The 18,193-nt window shown below is 60.0% G+C and overlaps 1 protein-coding gene across 2 annotated transcripts in view; it reads left to right on the top strand.

Moving 5' to 3' along the window:
* The first annotated feature begins 441 nt into the window (after window positions 1–441).
* The window catches only part of AGPAT3 (1-acylglycerol-3-phosphate O-acyltransferase 3), an 83,243-nt gene continuing 65,491 nt past the window's right edge, over window positions 442–18,193 (top strand). The window contains exon 1 of one of the 2 annotated variants that reach the window (XM_027041486.2): window positions 442–594. The gene's annotated coding sequence lies outside the window, so the exon portion shown is untranslated. Of the gene's footprint in view, window positions 595–17,024; window positions 18,014–18,193 lie in introns of those variants that run through there. The other variant, XM_053220492.1, reaches the window with a different exon arrangement.

Genomic DNA, 18,193 nt, shown 5'->3' with positions numbered 1-18,193 from the left:
GGGGTGGTCTCCTGACCTGAGGTGCCTTCTCCCTGCCCCCCATCATACTGTGCCGCCCGGTCCCCTCCCTGTGTCAGTCCTGCCCCCCTGCCCCACCTCGCTGGTCCTGCACCCCACGTGCGCCGCCGGCTCCCATCTCTGCCTCGGATTCACGGGCGTCCGTTACCGACCTCTGCCAGAGTCCCCCCCAACCCCCCTCCCTGGTGTCCCGTGTCCCCCACGTGTCCCCCGTCCCCCACGTGACCCAGCGTGTACCCCGGGGCCCCCCCCCCGCGCCTTCATCCGAGTCCCCCCCCGCGTGCCCCCCCCCGCGTGTCCCCGCGTGTCACCCCCCCGCGTGTCCCCCCTCCCCGCGCGCCGGCGGAACTGTGGGATCGCCGCGCACAGGAAGTGGCGGGGCGGTGCGGCCGAGGGCGGAGGGCGGCGGGCCGGGCGGGGCGGGATGGGGGCCGGGGGCGGCGGGCGCCGCACTAGCTGAGGCCCGACGCAGGGCCGGGCGCGCCCAGGGCCGGAGCGCAGCGGCCGGAGGGGCCGCGGAGGCGACGCCGAGGCCGCGCGCGCGCGCGCGCGACGAGCAGGTGGCGGCGGCTGCAGGTGAGCGGCGCGGCCCCTGCCGAGGTCGGGCCCCCCCCTCCCGCCGCCCGCGGTCGCCCCCACCCCACTCCCCGCCGCCCGAGGTCGTCGCCCGCCCGAGGTCGCCCCCCGCACCGCCCCCCCTCCGCCCGAGGTCGGCCCCTGGCCCCGCGCGCCGGGCGGAGCGCAGCCGGCCCTCTGCGGCGTGGGGCCTGCAGGAGGACGGGGTGGCCGGGCGGGGGGTGGTCCGCGGGCCCGGGTCCTCCCCGCACCGCCGGCCTCCCGGCGCCTGGTCCGGCCGAGGCCCAGGACACCTCCCCGTCCGCCCCCCACTCAGGCCGCTGCAGCCCGGGGTGGGGGGGCACGCGGGCCCTGGCGGTGGGGGGGCGCTGGGGGACGGGGCGCCCCGGGAGGGGACGGGCGGCCCAGGGCTATGGGAGGGCGCGACCCCCTGTCCCTTGTCCCCTGTCTCCCCGCGGACTCTGCTCCCCTCCCTGCCGACGCGAGGCGGCCCCTGCCGGGCTGGTGGGGGGGGGGCGGCACAGGGGACCTGGGACCCCGCGGGGCGCCCGCGACCCCGCTCGCCCCGTGGCCACGGCTTAGTTTCACTCTTTGCTCAATCAGAGGGCGGGCTGCAGGTGGGGTGGCGGGTGCTGAGTTTTCCGATTTGACTTTGGCGTTTGGAACAAGGCCGACTGTGAATTTCCACCGTTCAGTGATGGGGTCAGTCAGTAACGCCAGAGCCATTCGGGGCAAGAGCCGCCTCCACCCCCACGGCCACCCGGAGGACCCCGGAACGTTGGACGTCAAGGTTGTCGGAAAGGAGGCTTATTAGCAGTTGAAGCTACCTTGAAAAATTGTGCAGTTTTTTTTTTTTTAACTTTGAGAGAAGTTCAGTTGCGGTAGGGAAGATGCCTTCCTAAATGGCTTCCCTGGCCTTTTTTTTTTTTTTTTTTTTTAAAGCACAATACCAACAGTCTTGTCTAAGGGAATACTTGAGCAGGCAGGTTCCTTTTTGTAGGAAATACAGTCTCATGAGAAGGAAAAATGAGGGCTGTTGGCCTTGAGAGAGGCTGGTTTGGGAAGTAGCTGGCCATGTGGGAAGTGACGATTATCCCAGAGAACCCCAGTCCACCACCGGGTGCTGGTGCTGGTGGGGCCCCGGGGTGCTGCTGGGGCTCGGGGTGGCGGGGCTAAACCCAGAGATCCCCTCCTTGCTTCCCGTTCCTGCTCCGCAGCCTGATTGTACTCATGTAGGGATTACTCATCAGTGTTTCGTCTGTTTAAAAGTTTCAGGAGGGGTCTTGGGCTGATTCTGAACATTCTTTAATATGCCCCCTTCCTTGCTGCTCCCTCCCCCTGTTCTAGACCATCGTGACCACATCCCCCCGGCCGCCCTCAAAGTTTCAGAATTAGCCTGTTACAGCTCATTTCTAAGTTTCAGAATTAGCCTGTTACGGCCCCTTTCTGAACCACGCTTAGGGGTCTTGATTACACTGTTTAAAAGAGAGGTTACGTGGCATTGACGTGCAGAGCGGGAAGGGCCTCTCGGCCCTGGAAGGTGCAGTTGCCTTAATGTTTTGAACCCGATGTCGTGTGCACGCAGAGTGGCCGTGCTTGGTGGGAGTTCGAAGCTCACCCCACGTGGGTGGGGCCCCACCTGGGGGATCTCTACCTAAGGTCTGTGAACTGGCAATGGCCTGGAGCACGCGGGAGAGCAGGTGGAAGTCCGTGTCGTAGGATGGATGGTCAGGGAAGGTGCCGGAGGGGTGCTTCAGTGGGCAGAGTGGGGATTCTCGCAGCGCCTCCGGAGAGGGTGCCCTTGCCCCTGGACTGGCCCATGTGGCCGGCTCTGCTCCCGCACAAATGCTTCCGGGCCTGTGTGAAGGTCTGTGGGCCAGCACTGGGGGAACAAAGGAGTTGTTTTGTTTTGAAAGGTAGAAAAAGTGCATCCACCGAAGTGATCTGGTCTGTCCGTGTTTACTCCGGCTTCCCATGTTAATTAGGGTTGCCCCTGATACACGGGGTTAGCCCTCCGGACATGTGACCTCGGATCACACTTCAACCTTGGAAAAGAGTAGTCTGAGAAAACAGAGTCCTTGCTGCCTGCTGAAGGGTAGGTCACAGATCAGCATGGCCAGATTTAAACTAAGATCCCCTGGCTCCCATCTTCTGAGACCCCACCATCTGCTAAAAGTCCGTATGTGTTTACCTGCGGTCAAATCAGAGGTAGAAGGGAAATACCGGGATCCCTATAAATAGGAAAAATGTAGAGTAGACGTTGTGTTTGAGAAGAGCCAAATTTACTGGATTTTTGGAGGGGGAGGGTCTGGTTCCCTTGCCCAATCACGTTTCGCCCCTGAAATGCACACTTGGCTGTTGACTTGCAGACTGACTGAACATGGGAGACACGAGAGGCACACGTGGTGTAGACCAGGTGCCCTCACTGTTAGCAGTGAGCCCCTATCACCGTCAAAACACACTTCTGGCAAAAGCAGTGTTTTCTTACCACCCCCCCCCCCCGCCTTATCAAAACTCTGCTAGTTTATCGGTACAACTTGCGGCTCATTGGTATTTATAGAGCACAGCGTTGGTCGTGAGCGGCTACATTTGCCCGTTTCCTTTTTCTTGATGTGTATAAGGTAAGATCTTTAGTTACTCAGCCTTATTGAGAAATTGACTTACAGTAAGGGTGGACTGAATTTTGTAAAGCAGTTGTTCAGAAACTTCGTGCATTTTACTTTTGGTTAACCAAAGAATGTTTGAGGCTTTAAATGACTTATCTCAAGCTGTAAAGCGAAACATCTTTCACTTAATCTGCTCTTTCTAAAACTACCTCGTAATCATCTTAACATTAATCGCAAATTCCCAATCTCAGAATGCTGCATTTTAGGCAAACGCATCAGTGGTTTATCTTCGGACAGACTTCCTTTCAGATATTGGAAGAATTCCCCGTGTTTTGATTATCTTTGTTGAGCAAAGTATGAGAGCTGGTAATCTTGGGAGGGCATCTGTGTGCTTGGGAGGGGGGCCCAGGCTCTCAGAGACTGGCCCGGAGGCTGTGGTCCAGGGTGCCCAGAAGGGTCGCAGGTAGGATGCATCTTAGATGTGGTCTGAGCAGATCTGTATGTGACAGGCCAGAGTGCTTTTGCATCACACAGGACTCGGGACTGAGGCCTGGCGCAGGGGTGGGAATAGCAAGCCAGCAGCTGGCCGAGAGGCCTGTCCCCAGGCGACTCGGGAGGCCATGCATTATTAATGTGGATCTTCTCGATTCCTTTCTGAAAGTGGGTGGGGAGTGAAATCGGTAACAAAGAACGATAGTAACGAATTCTACTTGGAGCGGTAGTAAAAAGCTGTGTGCTGCGACCACATACCTTTCCCCAGGTTTGTCGCTCAGCGGTGACTTGTATGTCCCGAGAGCTGCAAACCTGGGCGGGGAGCTGAGTCCTAGAGTTCCAGAGACGGCGGCTCTTCTGTCATCGGCGACCTGAAGACCGTATGAGCATACGCTGACTTAAAAAGTGTCCCCTGCCTTGTCACTTGGGCTGTGCATCTTGCTCTGTGACGGCAGCTATAATTACTGTGAGGTGTTTTATGTGCAGATTATATTGTTAGATTCTTGAAACAGCTGTGTAAGGACCGTGGCAGGTCCCTGTTCGCAGATGGAGAAAACTGAGTCGGGGGAGCATGGCTGGGGTTGCTCAGCCAGCAAGTGATGAATCTAGATTTCAAACAAAGGTCTTACTGCATCCAAGGCGCCTTGATGCTCAGAAAACTCAATGTATGAAAAAAAATCGACATATTGAAACTAAGCGGTTGGCTTCACGTAAGTAGTCCTTTAACAACTTTTTGCTTACAGAAGGCTGCGCTGGGTGGGCCGGGGAGCAGAGATCCCCATCTAAGGTGATAGAAACGGATACACGCTGGATATGGTGTTGCACTGGGGAAGAATTCAGTGCATCAAGTTCATGTGTGCTCGGAGGCATTATGCACGCAGCAGGAGTAGAATGAGGCACTGTCTGAGGACGGACGTATCGAATGGGCAGTGATTGGGTCAGGCTTCTACAGACTGACTTCTCCTTTAGACACCGTCCAAGTCTAACTGGAGTCGTTGGATGATCGTGCCATTTATCAGGATACACATATCCCTGTGTTCAGACCTTGCAAAATAAGGTTTAGTTGTGGCGAGTTTTGCCCAGATAAGAAGTGTTAAACGAGGGCTGCCACGGTTTGGGTTATGCAGGAAGCAGATGTGAAAACAGCAGTGTAGAGGTGTGCTGGGAGAGATGCCCGTGGGGGCCGAAGGTCGTGGGGTGCATCAGTGCGGGGGCGGGGGGGGAACCCTGGGGCCACCGTGCTGGTCTGACGCGGTGAGAGGAGACAGGGACGGGCTGGGGAGGAAGGACCTTGGCGCAGCCCTGAGCAAGTCTCGGCCTGGGGTCCCGGGGGAGGGACCCCCGTCCCTCAGGTCCCACTGGCCTGTGGAAGGCACGCTCCTGCTGTGTGGCAGGTTCTCTCTCGGGGGCGTCGAAGCTGCACGACTGCCTCACAGGCGACGTTCAGTGACTTGGTAATCAGCAGAAGTAGAATGGCCTGGTAAAAACAATTGCGCGGGACCGGTAGCGTTGTGGTTTTGTTTCAGGAGGAGCCGTGTGGCCGCGGCAGGTGTCCTGAGGCTGATCCGTACCTGCTTCCCTGTACCTGCGCGTGAGCGGAGTATCCATCCGCTAGTGGGGACCACCAGGCGCTTCCGGACGGGCAGTGGTTAGAGCACACACATCAGCACGCGGTGGTGCGTTCCCTGTTTTGAGGCGGGGTGCACACCACGGTTACTTGAGTCCCAGAAACTGCTAGAAGATGCGTTACGGCCTGCCGTTCTCTCTTGCTCTGGGCCAGCGCGGCATGTTCCTGGGGCCCCAGCTGCTTTGCACCCTTTACTTTCCTTTATGTGTTAGGGGGTTACTGGGCGTAAGCATTTCTGTTTCCGTAAACGAAACTGTCCATAAAAAGTTGCGAACACCGGTTCTGACAGGGGCCAGGCAGGAAGGGGGGCCAGTGGAAACGTAGGCGTGAGGCACTGGGGGTGGCTCTGTGGACAGGAGTGATGGCCTAGTGCCTCTTCCTCTGGCCTGCTCGCCGGACCTCCCCCACCGGCTGCCAGCACTACCCCAGCGGGCATGGCCCCAGCATAGACTCCCAGCACCTCACCTCCAGCACGGAGCACTTAGCTCCAGCACTGAACACTCAGCTCCAGCACTGAGCCCCCAGCACTGAGCACTCAGCCCCAGCACTGAGCCCCTAGCACTGAGCACTGAGCCCCTAGCACTGAGCACGCAGCTCCAGCACTGAGCCCCTAGCACTGAGCACTGAGCCCCTAGCACTGAGCACTCACCTCCAGCACTGAACACGCAGCTCCAGCACTGAGCCCCTAGCACTGAGCACTGAGCCCCTAGCACTGAGCACTCAGCTCCAGCACTGAGCACGCAGCTCCAGCACTGAGCCCCTAGCACTGAGCACTCAGCTCCAGCAGTCAGCTCCAGCACTGAGCACTCAGCCCCAGCACTGAGCACTCAGCTACAGCACTGAGCCCCCAGCACTGAGCACTGAGCCCCTAGCACTGAGCACTCAGCTCCAGCACTGAGCCCCTAGCACTGAGTACTCAGCTCCAGCACTGAGCCCCCAGCACTGAGCACTCAACCCTAGCACTGAGCACTCAGCCCCAGCACTGAACATTCAGCTCCAGCACTGAGCACTCAGCTCCAGCACTGAGCCCCAGCATTCAGCACTGAGCCCCAGCACTGAGCACTCAGCTCTAGCACTGAGGCCCTAATACTGAGCACTCAGCTCCAGCACTGAACATTCAGCTCCAGCACTGAGCACTCAGCTCCAGCACTGAGCCCCAGCATTCAGCACTGAGCCTCAGCACTAGCACTGAGGCCCTAGTACTGAGCACTCAGCTCCAGCATTGAGCCCTCACCACTGAGCACTCAGCCCCAGCACTGAGCACTCAGCTCCAGCACTGAGCCCCTAGCACTGAGCACTCAGCTCCAGCGCTGAGCACTCAGCTCCAGCACTGAGCCCTCACCACTGAGCACTCAGCTCTAGCACTGAGCACTCAGCTCCAGCACTGAGCCCCTAGCACTGAGCACTCAACCCTAGCACTGAGCACTCAGCCCCAGCACTGAACATTCAGCTCCAGCACTGAGCACTCAGCTCTAGCACTGAGGCCCCAGCACTGAGCACTCATCCCAAGCACTGAGCACTGAGCCCCTAGCATTGAGCACTCATCTCCAGCACTGAACACGCAGCTCCAGCACTGAGCCCCTAGCACTGAGCACTCAACCCTAGCACTGAGCACTCAGCCCCAGCACTGAACATTCAGCTCCAGCACTGAGCACTCAGCTCCAGCACTGAGCCCCAGCATTCAGCACTGAGCCCCAACACTGAGCACTCAGCCCAAGCACTGAGCACTGAGCCCCTAACATTGAGCACTCATCTCCAGCACTGAACACGCAGCTCCAGCACTGAGCCCCTAGCACTGAGCACTCATCTCCAGCACTGAACACGCAGCTCCAGCACTGAGCACTCAGCTCCAGCACTGAGCCCCAGCACTGAGCACTCAGCTCTAGCACTGAGGCCCTAGCACTGAGCACTCAGCTCCAGCACTGAGCCCTCACCACTGAGCACTCAGCCCCAGCACTGAGCACTCAGCTCCAGCACTGAGCCCCTAGCACTGAGCACTCAGCTCCAGCGCTGAGCACTCAGCTCCAGCACTGAGCCCTCACCACTGAGCACTCAGCCCCAGCACTGAGCACTCAGCTCTAGCACTGAGCACTCAGCCCCAGCACTGAGCCCCTAGCACTGAGCACTCAGCTCCAGCACTGAGCACTCAGCCCCAGCACTGAGCACTCAGCCCAAGCACTGAGCACTGAGCCCCTAGCACTGAGCACTCATCTCCAGCACTGAGCCTCAGCAGTTAGCACTCAGCTCCAGCACTGAGCCCCCAGCCAGTGTGTCCCCCAGCACGGATCCCTGGCCAACATGGCCAGGTAGGCGCAGGACTAGAGGGACTAGATCTGTGGTCTGCCGGGACAAGCCAGAAATCGGGATTTTTTTTTAGCGATCTGGATTTTCATATACGGTTATTTATTTTTAACACACTGCAGACCAAATAAAAAATGTTGCTGCCTGAATTCAGCCTGTAGAGAAGTTGAGGTGGTAATTTTTACAGCCCCTGGTCGGAAACGTTTGTTTGATTTCTGAACTGGAGTAAACTGGGCTAGTGAGGTGACACCACGGGGCAGTTCCTGAATGCACGTGAGAGAGGCAAAAACACAGGTAACAGGTGCCCAAGCCTCCACGTGCAGGTGGAGACCAAAAGGATGGTCCGTCCTTCTCAAGCAGGGCTGCTGGAAGCGGGTGGGGTTGTCTGATGGCAGGGGCAGGACAAGAGAAGATGGCACAAGAAGAGCCGGTGTCCTGCGGGAAACGGGAACTCTGTCCGTCCCCGAAGGCACCGGGAGGCCCTCCTCGGGTCTACACAGAGATGAGGTCTGTGAGAACTGACCCCGACCCGCGCCAGCCGTGCGCGCTTGCGTCCGCAGGTGGGGGCGCCCGGTGGCGGGGCCTGAGGTGGCGGGGCTCAGGCCCGCGGGCCCGCGCGGTGGTCCTGGGCTGTGGCTCACACCCGCCCCACACCGCACGCCCACCAGCAGCCGGCGGGTGGATCCCATTCGTGCAGAGAATGGATGCAAGCATCTCTGGCGGGGGCCTTGACGTGCCTCTCCAGTCCTGCCTCGTACTCACGGTCCCGCGTGTTTCCCTGAGTTCCTTCACCCGGTTTCCCGCTCAGCGCCTCACCTGTAGGTCTGTACCGTCCGTGTTCTCCATCTTTCCTTTTATGGGCCATGCCTTCTGCGTGGCGCTAAGGGTCCCCGGGGGCACTCACGCTCTATCCTGTGTTTCCTCGTGGGAGTTCTCAAGTTTGCCCCACCGAAGTGCCCATCCCTCCGGAGCGGTCTGTCTGTGGGGAGGAGTAGGGAGCCCGGGGCTCTGGCGTCCCCACGTGGAATCCCGGTCGTCCCACGTGCGGGCCCCTCTCCCTGCTGACGTCGTGCCGCCGTGGCCCTGTCTGTCTGGTCCTCTGTCCCCCTGTCCCTCAGCCGCCCGCTCTCTGCACGTCCTTCCTGCTCTTTGCTCCGTGGTGCACGTTAAAGTCGGCTTCTGAGTCTCATGAAAAACTGTTGGGGTTTTGACCGCAGTGGCACTGACTCTCTAGGTCACCTGTTTCACTGACGCTGTCCTCCTGCTGTAGAGCTGGCCTTGCCTCCGTCTGTGGCGACAGTCGTGGCTTTCAGTGAGGCTCCGGCATGTCCCACGGCCTGTCTCACTCTCTGCGGTCAAATTTATTCTCAGGCGCCCTTATCGCTTCTATTGCTTTTGTAAGTGGCACGTTTAAACTTTGTTTTTTATTAAAAGTTTTTTCAAACTCCGTGTTGGCGTTGAGCAGGCACGCATTTGATCTGGGGTGTTGCCTGGACAGCCAGCCGCCTTCCCGGTCTGTTCCGTCATCCGTACGTAAATATTCAGGAGTTTCTGCGTGGACGTCCCTGACGTCTCGGGGTGGCGAGGGCTTTGTTTCCTCCTCATGCCCTCCTGCCCTGTGGCCGGGCCGGGGCCTTCCGGATGGTGCTGAATGGAAGCGCGACAGGGCGTCCTTGCCTTGTTGCAGATTTGAGGGGAGCCCTGTGACCGCTTCCCCTCCCGGCACCGGGGCAACAGTGACGCGACTCTGATCCTGGATCCGCATCCTCCCCTGCTCCCCCTGGGGTCACAGGTGGCAAGACGAAGAGAAGCAGACAGAGGCGAGAGACCGCCCCACCGTGGTCATGGGGGGGCGCGGGGACGGAGCCCCGGTCAGGCCCTGGCCCGCACACCAGGGGCCACGGCCAGAAACGGTGCAGAGACCAAGCGCTGGGGCCGGTGTGGAGCGTACGGAGCCCCACCGTGGGTGCGAAGGGGCGCCCGCGGGGCAGACCGTGTGGCGGGACCTGCCGGGGAGGCGGCCTCACTCCTGGGCACGCACCAGTGAGCGCACGGCAGGGCCCGTGCGCTCAGTGTCCTGGCCGCTGTGGTCCTGACGCTCAAACCCCGGGATCGCTCTACCTGCCCGTCTCCAAAGAGAATGAAGAGGTAGCTTCTGGAATATTCACGCGGTGGGAGAGAGAAGGAGGCAGTTACAGGTGCAGGCACGTGTGTGCGTCTTGTGGGTCAGCCGAGCAGAGGGAGGGAGGGAGGCCCGGAGGGCGGCTGAGCCCTGATTCGCTCCACACGGAGCCAGCGAGGCAGCCCGCGCTGCTGGGCGTGGGGAGGGGGCTTCCTGGGAGGGCAGGGGTGTGCAGCCGCTCTGGGGGGGAGGGAGGCACGGCGACATCCCCTCCCTAGAGCCACGTGTGGGTCACACGGGCGTGTGTGGCTTGTAGAAGTCTGAGCGGCACACCTGCGGTGTGAGCCCTTTTCTACACGTCCCGTAGGTTTAAATTAAAAGTTCGGAAAAGGTGGAAGAGAGAGCTGTCGATACAGAAGACGGGCCAGGGAACCCAGCATACGTGTTGTCCGCAGCCCAGAGCCTGGTGAGGAAGCCGGGACGGCAGCCCACGGCCGCGCTCGTGAGCGGGGCTCTAGCCCGACGGGGCCACAGAGAGACCCTCCCGGCAGATGTCCCACTTACACGTGCTGCGTGCAGCCGCACGGTTGCCTGGCCGGGGGACGAGAGCGGGCAGCCTGGACTCTCCCACGGGACAACCCACGACGGGCCAGGGGTGCTGCGGGAGAGAGCACGGGGGCTGCAGACTCGCCCGGCCGCGCTGGACTTCAGGGCGGTCGGCTCCGCCACGCGCCCACAGTGGCGGCAGGAGGGTGGCCCACGGCTCTGACCGAGAGGCTCGGGGCAGCGATGGGGCTCCTCAGGGTCCTACGTGACCACACTCCCGGGACGCGTGCTCCAGGTCAGGTGACTTGGCAGGTGTGAGGTGGCCCCGGGTGGGGCCGTGCACCGGCACCCACCGGGGGCCCGAGTCTGGGGGCCGGTTGGCTGAGCCGGGAGAGGCCCCCAGGCCCTCACGCCGCACAGCCGAGAAACGGGGACAGCCTTCCTTTCCCCCAGGAAGGCTCCCCGGGTTTGGAAGAACGCATGTGGGGTGGGGGAGGGGTGGGAGCCCTCTTCAAGCTTTCTTGTGTCCGATGATGACGTCCCAGGAGGGACTCCAGCGGAACGCGGCTCCTTCCCGCGTGGGGTGGGGCAGCGCGGCGGGGGTGCCGACGTTGACACGCCTCCTCGGACGACGTCAGCCGTTCGACAGTGAAATTACGGAAACAGAGAATGCTTATTTTTCCGCACAGATGCCCCCTTTCGGGGTAGAAGTTCGCTTTTATGCCCAGAAGTGTATTTTGCTGGAACTGTCTTACAAAGACCCTCTCTGCGAGCGTCGAGCTGATCACATAAGATTTTTCCATCCGTCTGTTAATTTGGTGAAGCCACGAGGAGCTTCTTTGCCTTCCTGGACACCCCGTCTGGGCCGCGGGTCGCTGTTTTCTGCTCCGCTGCTGTGTTTGGTCGGTCCGTGACGTTTCCTTTGGGGTTGTCTGCGCCCGTCACCAGAGTGAGTCTGGCCGGCGATCATCCCGTATCACGCCGTCCTCGTCCGGCCCGGCGTCTGGATTGTGCCGGTCTCCTAACCGGAGTCGGGCACCGTTGCCCCTTTCTGTGCTGAGTAAGACACACCACATGAGCTCGAGACTGTGTGTGTCTTACGTGGATCCTTGGTCTGCATAGATCCGAGTTCACGCCCTGGTTCGGCTGCAGATCTGTTCGGGTTTCCCGACCCTTGTTCTGGGGAGGGATGTGCGTGTGTAACAGGCGGCCCCAGCGCTTGCTGGCTTTAAACAGCAGCACGTGTCGGCTCCCCATTTCCGTGCTGCAGGAGCCCAGGCACAGCCCGGCCGGGTCCTCAGGCTCCACACTCTCACCGGCCGCTTGTCGTCGCTGAAGGCTCGGCGGAAGGACCTGTTCCCAACTTCGCTCCCGCGTGGCGGTCAGGATCCAGTTCCTTGCCAGTCGTTCTGAGGGCCTCCCAACACGCCGCTCGCGTGGAAGCGAGGGGCAGAACGTGCCGGCGGGACGGAAGCCACGGGCGGTGAAGCCTCATCCCAGACGCGGCCCATCTTCGCTTTTGTTGCACTGTTTTTGTTGGAAGCCCGTGGCGAGGAGCAGCCCGCCGTCGGGGGAGGGGATCACGCGGGGGTGCGAACCGGGGGACCGTCTTCAGGCTGCCCACCACGCCGTCCGCGTCATCAGCCTTCTCGGTTCCTTGGTGCGAAGGTCGGAACATTTTGTTTTTAAGTCCCTGCCGTATCCGACGTGAAGTTCCCTTGTTCCCTGCTACGGTTGCTGCTGCCCTTCTTTATTCTTGACTCATCCTAGCAGAGGCTTCTCTCTGATACCTTAGTGCTCACAGAGAGCCGGCGTTCCGTCCTGTGGCTCACTGGTGCTGTTTCTTTGCTTCTCCGCGTCATCGTTTCTGGCTGTGCTCCCCGGGCTGATTCCGGTGTTCTCTTTCTAGGTTACCGAGTTGACTCATTACCGCTGTTTATTCTTTATTATTTTTCCTAAGCGTTGCTTCTTAACTTTCAGGCTTTATTTCTAGCCTGAGACTGTCGGGCTGTAACTTTCTTCTTGGCTCAGCTCTGCTGTCCTCTGCAGTTGGTTTGCGATGCTCTCACTGTTCAGTGTCAGCACTTTAAATTCCTGTTCTTCCGCAACCCGTGGGTGATGCAGAAGCACTTTTGTTTCCTCAACGCACGGGGGTTTTGGGTTGTGTTTTTATTATTGACTTTGGCTCAGAAGCCCTGCGTTCAGAGGACACGGTCCGTGTGGCCTGACTCTGCCCAGTGTTTGAGATTTGGGTTGCGTCACGGCCCTGTGCTCTGGCCGCCGCGGTGGCCGCCCTGGCGTCGGCTGTGGGGCCAGCTGGCCTTCCTGTGCCCGTCTCCGGTTTTCTCGGGGCCATTCTCCTCCCCCCTCCCTCTGGCGGCCTTCAGCCTCACTGTGGCACGGCTGGCGCGGGGTGGGGGCGGGGGTGGGGAGGCTTGCTTCTCACTTATCCTGCTGTGGATTCCGTGTGCTTCCTGCAGATAAAGTGTTGCGCCTTTTAGTAATTCTGGAAAAATTCTGGCCACGAGTTTGTTGAACCCCGCGTCTACCTCACGCTTGACTTCGTGGCGCGTCCTGTGGCCTCTTGTTGGAGCTGCTTGCGTTTCGGTCATTTTGTGCTGCCCCGGGGCGGTTCCCCAGGCCTCTGGCCCTGCCACCTGCTCCGTGTCGTCTCGTCTGCCGGTCAACCAGCCTGGTAAACTTTTCGTCCCACTGATCATAGCTCTTGCTTTTAAAAGTTCTCTTTAGTCCCTTCCCAGGCTGCCCCTTTTCTGACTTGGTATTTTCTTCCTTGCGTATTCCGACCTCCACTGCGACGTGCAAACGCTGTATGCAGCAGCTAATAGCAGAATACTAACCATCATGGTGGTCCTCACCCGACTCGACGCGTCTCGGGGTTCAGTCCCACCGCTGGTGCTGCTGCCTCTTGCCCCCGGTTTCTGGTGTGCTCGGTAACACAGGCTTCTGTCCCCGTGAGCTCCACGGGGAGGCTCTGCTCCTGCCGGGCACCCCGGAGCGGCACTGACCTGGGACCGGTTTAGGTTAATTTTCTGCACCCACAAAGGGACTTCTAACGACGCCACTGACCAGTCGGAAGAAGAGTGATGCCAACACGGGATTCTGACCGCAGGGGAAGGGACAAGACTGGTGTGGACGCAGGTCGCTCGGGGAGAGACCGGTGTGCCGTCGGGGAGTTGGAAGCTGAGAAGATGTCCTCGTCAAGTGCCTCAGCGAGGTTGGGACACCGGGCTTTGTCCTCAGCGGCCTCTGCTTTCCATCAGCGTCTCTGCGTCCAGGCGAGGTGACTCCTGCTGCTTCAGAGTCACGTTTCGACAGCTGTTATTATTCGAGTGAGGCCTGCTCGGTCACAGGAGAGCCACACAGGGAGCTCGCCAGGCCTGGCCCGAGAGCGGGACCCCTTCCATCTGAGCAGGTGACAGGTCATGGACGTAGGCGTTGGAGCCAGAAAATAAATGGAAAGACCGGCATCTAGAACGAGGTGATTCTCGGGGCTTGTCTGAGGCTGTCTTTGTGCTGTGCGCTGACCAGCCCCCCCAGTGCGGGTCCCCAGGCCTCCACGTCCTGTGGCACACGGCCATCACCTCTCAGGGGGGCCTCCCCGTCTCAGTGGGTGCCTTTCTGTCCATTCTACCGCCGCCCTTCCTGTGTCTCCCTGGGTCCTGCCTGGGATCCCCTTCCTCCCCGTCCCTTCACACACCTTCCTCAACAGCACTCTTGCCCTCCTTGCCCAGTGAATTCTTTTTCTTTTCAAAATTTTTTTTTTTTAATTTTAGAGGGGGCGCACATGGGTGGGACAGGGGCAGAGGAGGGAGACAGAGAACCCCAAGTAGACTCCCCACTCAGCGTGGAGCCGGATGCGGGGCCTGATCCCACGACCCCGGGATCGTGACCTGGGCCGAAGTCAAGAGTCGGGCGCTCGACCAACCGAGCCGCCAGGCGCCCGCTTCCTGGTGAGTTCTCACGCACCCTCAACTCGGCTGTCGCTTTGCTGGGGAAGCCACCCCCGTCATGAGTCCGAGTGAAGACACGCGCACACGCACGCACACTCTCAGCACACGGTGCCGCCTTGTTACCGTCTTTGTGGCCCGGCTTCTCCCGCTCACGCTGTGCTTCTGCCCTTGGCGTCGGGGGAAGGCCCTGAAGGCCGGTCTCCACTGCGCTCTGTGCAGCCGGGCTGCCCCGTGACCGCACTTGGTGCAGGGCGTGCGGGAGGCGACGTCGCACGCGGCCGCACGCGGTGGGTCGTGGCCGGGCCAGAGCGCCCCGAGGAGGGTGCTGCGGACCAGCGGGCACCCCACCCAGGAGGGAGAGCGAGGAGAGAAGGGAGGGCTGAGCTCTGCGCGGGCTCGTCCCCAACGGGCCGCGTGGCAAGGGTCCCCGCGTGTTTGTCCTCTGGCGCTGGCTTCGCCCTGCCTTTCCCCTTGGGGCGGAGCTGAAGGACAGGGTGACCGTTGTCCGTGTCTGTTGCCATCTACGCCCGAGGAAGCGTGGTGGCATCATGGCGGAGCGGCTCACCGTGTCCTGCTGTGTTTCTGGAACGCGGCAGAGGCCGGGGTGCTGACGCTGGCCGGTCCGCCAACCCGCGCCAACTCCGGGTTCTCCTTGTTGCTGAGTCATTTCACGGCTCAGCTCGTCTGACGGGAGCGTCCCCTTCTCCCTAAAGCCACCGGGCACTGCTCGCTGCTGAGTTCCTGTGTGGCGGTCGCGTGGCTGTTTGCAGGGGACGCGGAGGGCCCCGACCACCTGCTCTTGTGTTGACGGGATGCCGCCTGCCTCCCCAGTGTGTTGGGTGCCATGTGTGCAAGCTGAGGGCCATGCGGACCCGAGGGTCTGGTGCTGTGCGCGGCCTCAGGCTCCCGGGGCGGCCGGTTTGCGGTGTGGACGGCTTCTCCTGGGCTCGGTGGGGATGTTTCCCTTCTTCGCCAATTTTGTTTGTTGCCGTTCGCGGCTGTGGATGGGTCACGTTTGTGCCTGTGGCCTTTTGACAACGAGCCTCCACATTCGCAGACACACGGAGGTAGGCCAGCTTTATTGAACGGCGGTGAGTTTTTCCAATCACCCCTTTTCTGCCCACTCCCGTGCCTCCACCAGGGCACGGAAGTAGCACGCGGTAGAGAGAGGCGCCCGAGCCCCCCCGTGTGCAGACGGCGGTCACCTGCAGGCTTCAGGGGCGCCTTGTCTGACATTGGGACGCCGGTGACAGCAGCCTGCTGCCTGTGTGTAGCTGGGAAGCTGGGTTACAGGGCTGGAAATGACAGGGTTCGCTCTCCTGACATGGCGGGGGGAGGGGGCAGGGAGAGGCATGGGGAGAACATAACTAAGAGAGAGGCTACTTATAAATAAGATTTTCTTAAGGGTGGGAGCATTCGTTTGTTAAGAGCGGCCATCACAAAGTGCCACGGACCAAGTGGCTTAAGGAACGAATGTTGTGTCACAGTTCCGGGGGCTGGACGTCCCAACTCAAGACGTCTGTGGGGTTGATTTCCTCTGGGGGCCGGTGGGGGGGACGCGTCCGGGCAGACGACCGCCTTCTCCCTGTCTCCCCACGTGGGGCCCTTCCTTTGTGTGTGTTTCTGTGTCCTCTTTAAATAAGGACGCCCGTCCTTCGAGTAGGGCCACCTGGTGACCTCATCGTCACAGGTTACATCTGCCGGGCCCCAGCTTCCGGAGGTGGCCCCCCGCTGAGGTCCCAGGGGCCAGGACATCAGTGTGTGAGTTGGGGGGGAACGTGACTCCCCCCCGCCCCCAGTAGCGAGCTACCCGGGTGCAGGCGCCTCGCAAAGTCCTGATTATCAGCGGGTTGGGGCGGATTAAGAGGTGACCATTCGGCCTCGTGTTGCCAAGTGCGTTCGAGCTGAGGCGTGTGGTGCCCAGCGCAAACTCGTGGGCGGCCCCGCAGCCTTCCAGTTCGCGTGGGCGCCAATCCGGGCGAGTGTCTGTGTTTCCCTCTCCCCGAGCAGTGGTGTCCGTGTGGGATCCTGCCCCTCTGTTCCCTTCCTGCCGTCCTGCCACCAAACGAAGTCGCCACGGAGAAGCTTCGTGCCGGACAGCGACCCTGGCGCCATGGGATTGGGCCCCTGGGCGGCGGAGGGACGGCGGCCCAGCGCGCGCCCTGCCCGGCAGGTGTCCAGCGGCCGAGGGCCGGGCCTCAAAAAGAACAGTGTTAGGAAAACAGGAAAATTAAAAAGGAAGTGATGATAACTACTCATTATTTATTCTCAGTCATTTATTGTGTATTTATTTCTAGAGAGATTGGTTTCTTCCTCTTCTTCCAAACTTTATAGAAGACAAAGGAAACCGGGAGTACTGGATAATTTTATCATACTTTTTATTGTGTAACTTGTGATTATATTGGATTTCCCAGAATGAGTCAGCTTTTTTTGAGATTAGGAATTACTGTAGTAAATGAAGACACGTAAAATATTCAACCCCCCCGCATCTACCATCCGGTGGAGGAATTGATCATTATAGACAACATTTGAAGCGAGAGAATCAGTGAAATTAAAAGCTTCTAAAAACCACGTAAATGGAAAAGGAAAATGGGAAGAAAACAATCCTGAAAGCGCCCTCTCTGAGCTTGTGCTGCCTGATACAGTGCCTAAGGCCACATGTCACAGGGCCACGGCCCACGGGGCCACGGCTCACGGGGCCACGGCTCACGGGGCCATGGGTTCCAGGGGCCGTGTCTCATGGGGAGCCTCGTCTCACGGGGGCTATGGCTCACGGGGCCACGGCTCCCAGGGCCACGGCTCACGGGGGCCACGCTTGAGGTGTGCCTGTCCTGAATTCAGGTGTGTTCTCACTGTGAAAGGTGCATCTGTTTAAATACGTAATATGAAAAAAAGAATGTAAAATGCCTCGTTAGTGTTCTTTTGTAATGATTAGGAGTTGAAATGATAATGTTTTGGATTTATTGGGTTAAATAAAATATTACCACATCATTTTGCCTGGCTTTTGTTGCTTTCTGATGCGGCAGCTAGAAAATACAAAACTGAAGATGGGACTTGTTCTGCGACGTGGAAACGTCACGTTTCCACTGCACGGTGCTGGTCGTGATCCAAGTAGCTTTGCGGGATGGGGCGGGGGCAGCGTGTGGCCCTGGGCGAGCCCCTCATCTCTGGATCCTGCAGCCCCGAGAGTGAGTCAGGCGGGTCTCACGTTGTAAGTCTCTCCCTGTCGGGCCCGATGCCGCCTCTGTGGAGTGCGGTTGCCACACATAAAGTGCTTAGGGCAGAGTCTGGCAAACAGCAGCCACCAAGCGTGTTTGATATCATCACTCATAAATTATCTTGTAATAGCTCTTTTACAGGGTGGAAATGGATTTCGTCGACTGTCCACACCCAGAGTTTTAAAAGGATTTGTATTCCAATGTGGACATGCTTGGGCGTGTCTACACTGGCAGAGCGGGCCGGCCCACAACTAGTGCCCTTCTTGTCCCAGGTGCGGCCGAGAGACGCAGGTGGGTAGGAGGCCCATCCCTCCCAGGTGTTGTGTTGGGCTCCCGAGGCGGGGTACGTCTTCCCGGGCGTAGCTCGCGGGCGGCTGCATTCCCGGAACATTCTGTGTGTGTGGAAACCAGACTTCGCGGTGTTTGCGTCCAAGTGGAGTCAGGCTCAGAACTCTGGCGCGGACGTCTGGGTGGAAGGAGTGCTGCAGGGCCGGCCCTCTAAACACCTGCTGTGCTTCCCGCCGCTGTGACCACGGGTACCCCTATTTCTGCAGGGGTCCCTGGGGAGCGCGCGGCAACATCCCGAGGTCCCCGGGCCGGAGGGCCACAGGTCTGCCGTGGTGCAGGCCGCCTCTGTGGCGTGCCCTGGCTGGGACAGCCCATCCTGTCCCCTCTGTCCTTGGGGCCCTGGGCCCGGCAGGCTGGCACACAGGCTC

The sequence above is a fragment of the Acinonyx jubatus genome, chromosome C2 (assembly GCF_027475565.1).
Source record: "Acinonyx jubatus isolate Ajub_Pintada_27869175 chromosome C2, VMU_Ajub_asm_v1.0, whole genome shotgun sequence".
In the NCBI taxonomy this organism is placed as follows: domain Eukaryota; kingdom Metazoa; phylum Chordata; class Mammalia; order Carnivora; family Felidae; genus Acinonyx; species Acinonyx jubatus.
The sequence above is the reverse complement of the archived record's forward strand: the minus strand, read 5'-3'. Positions and strand labels throughout refer to the sequence as shown.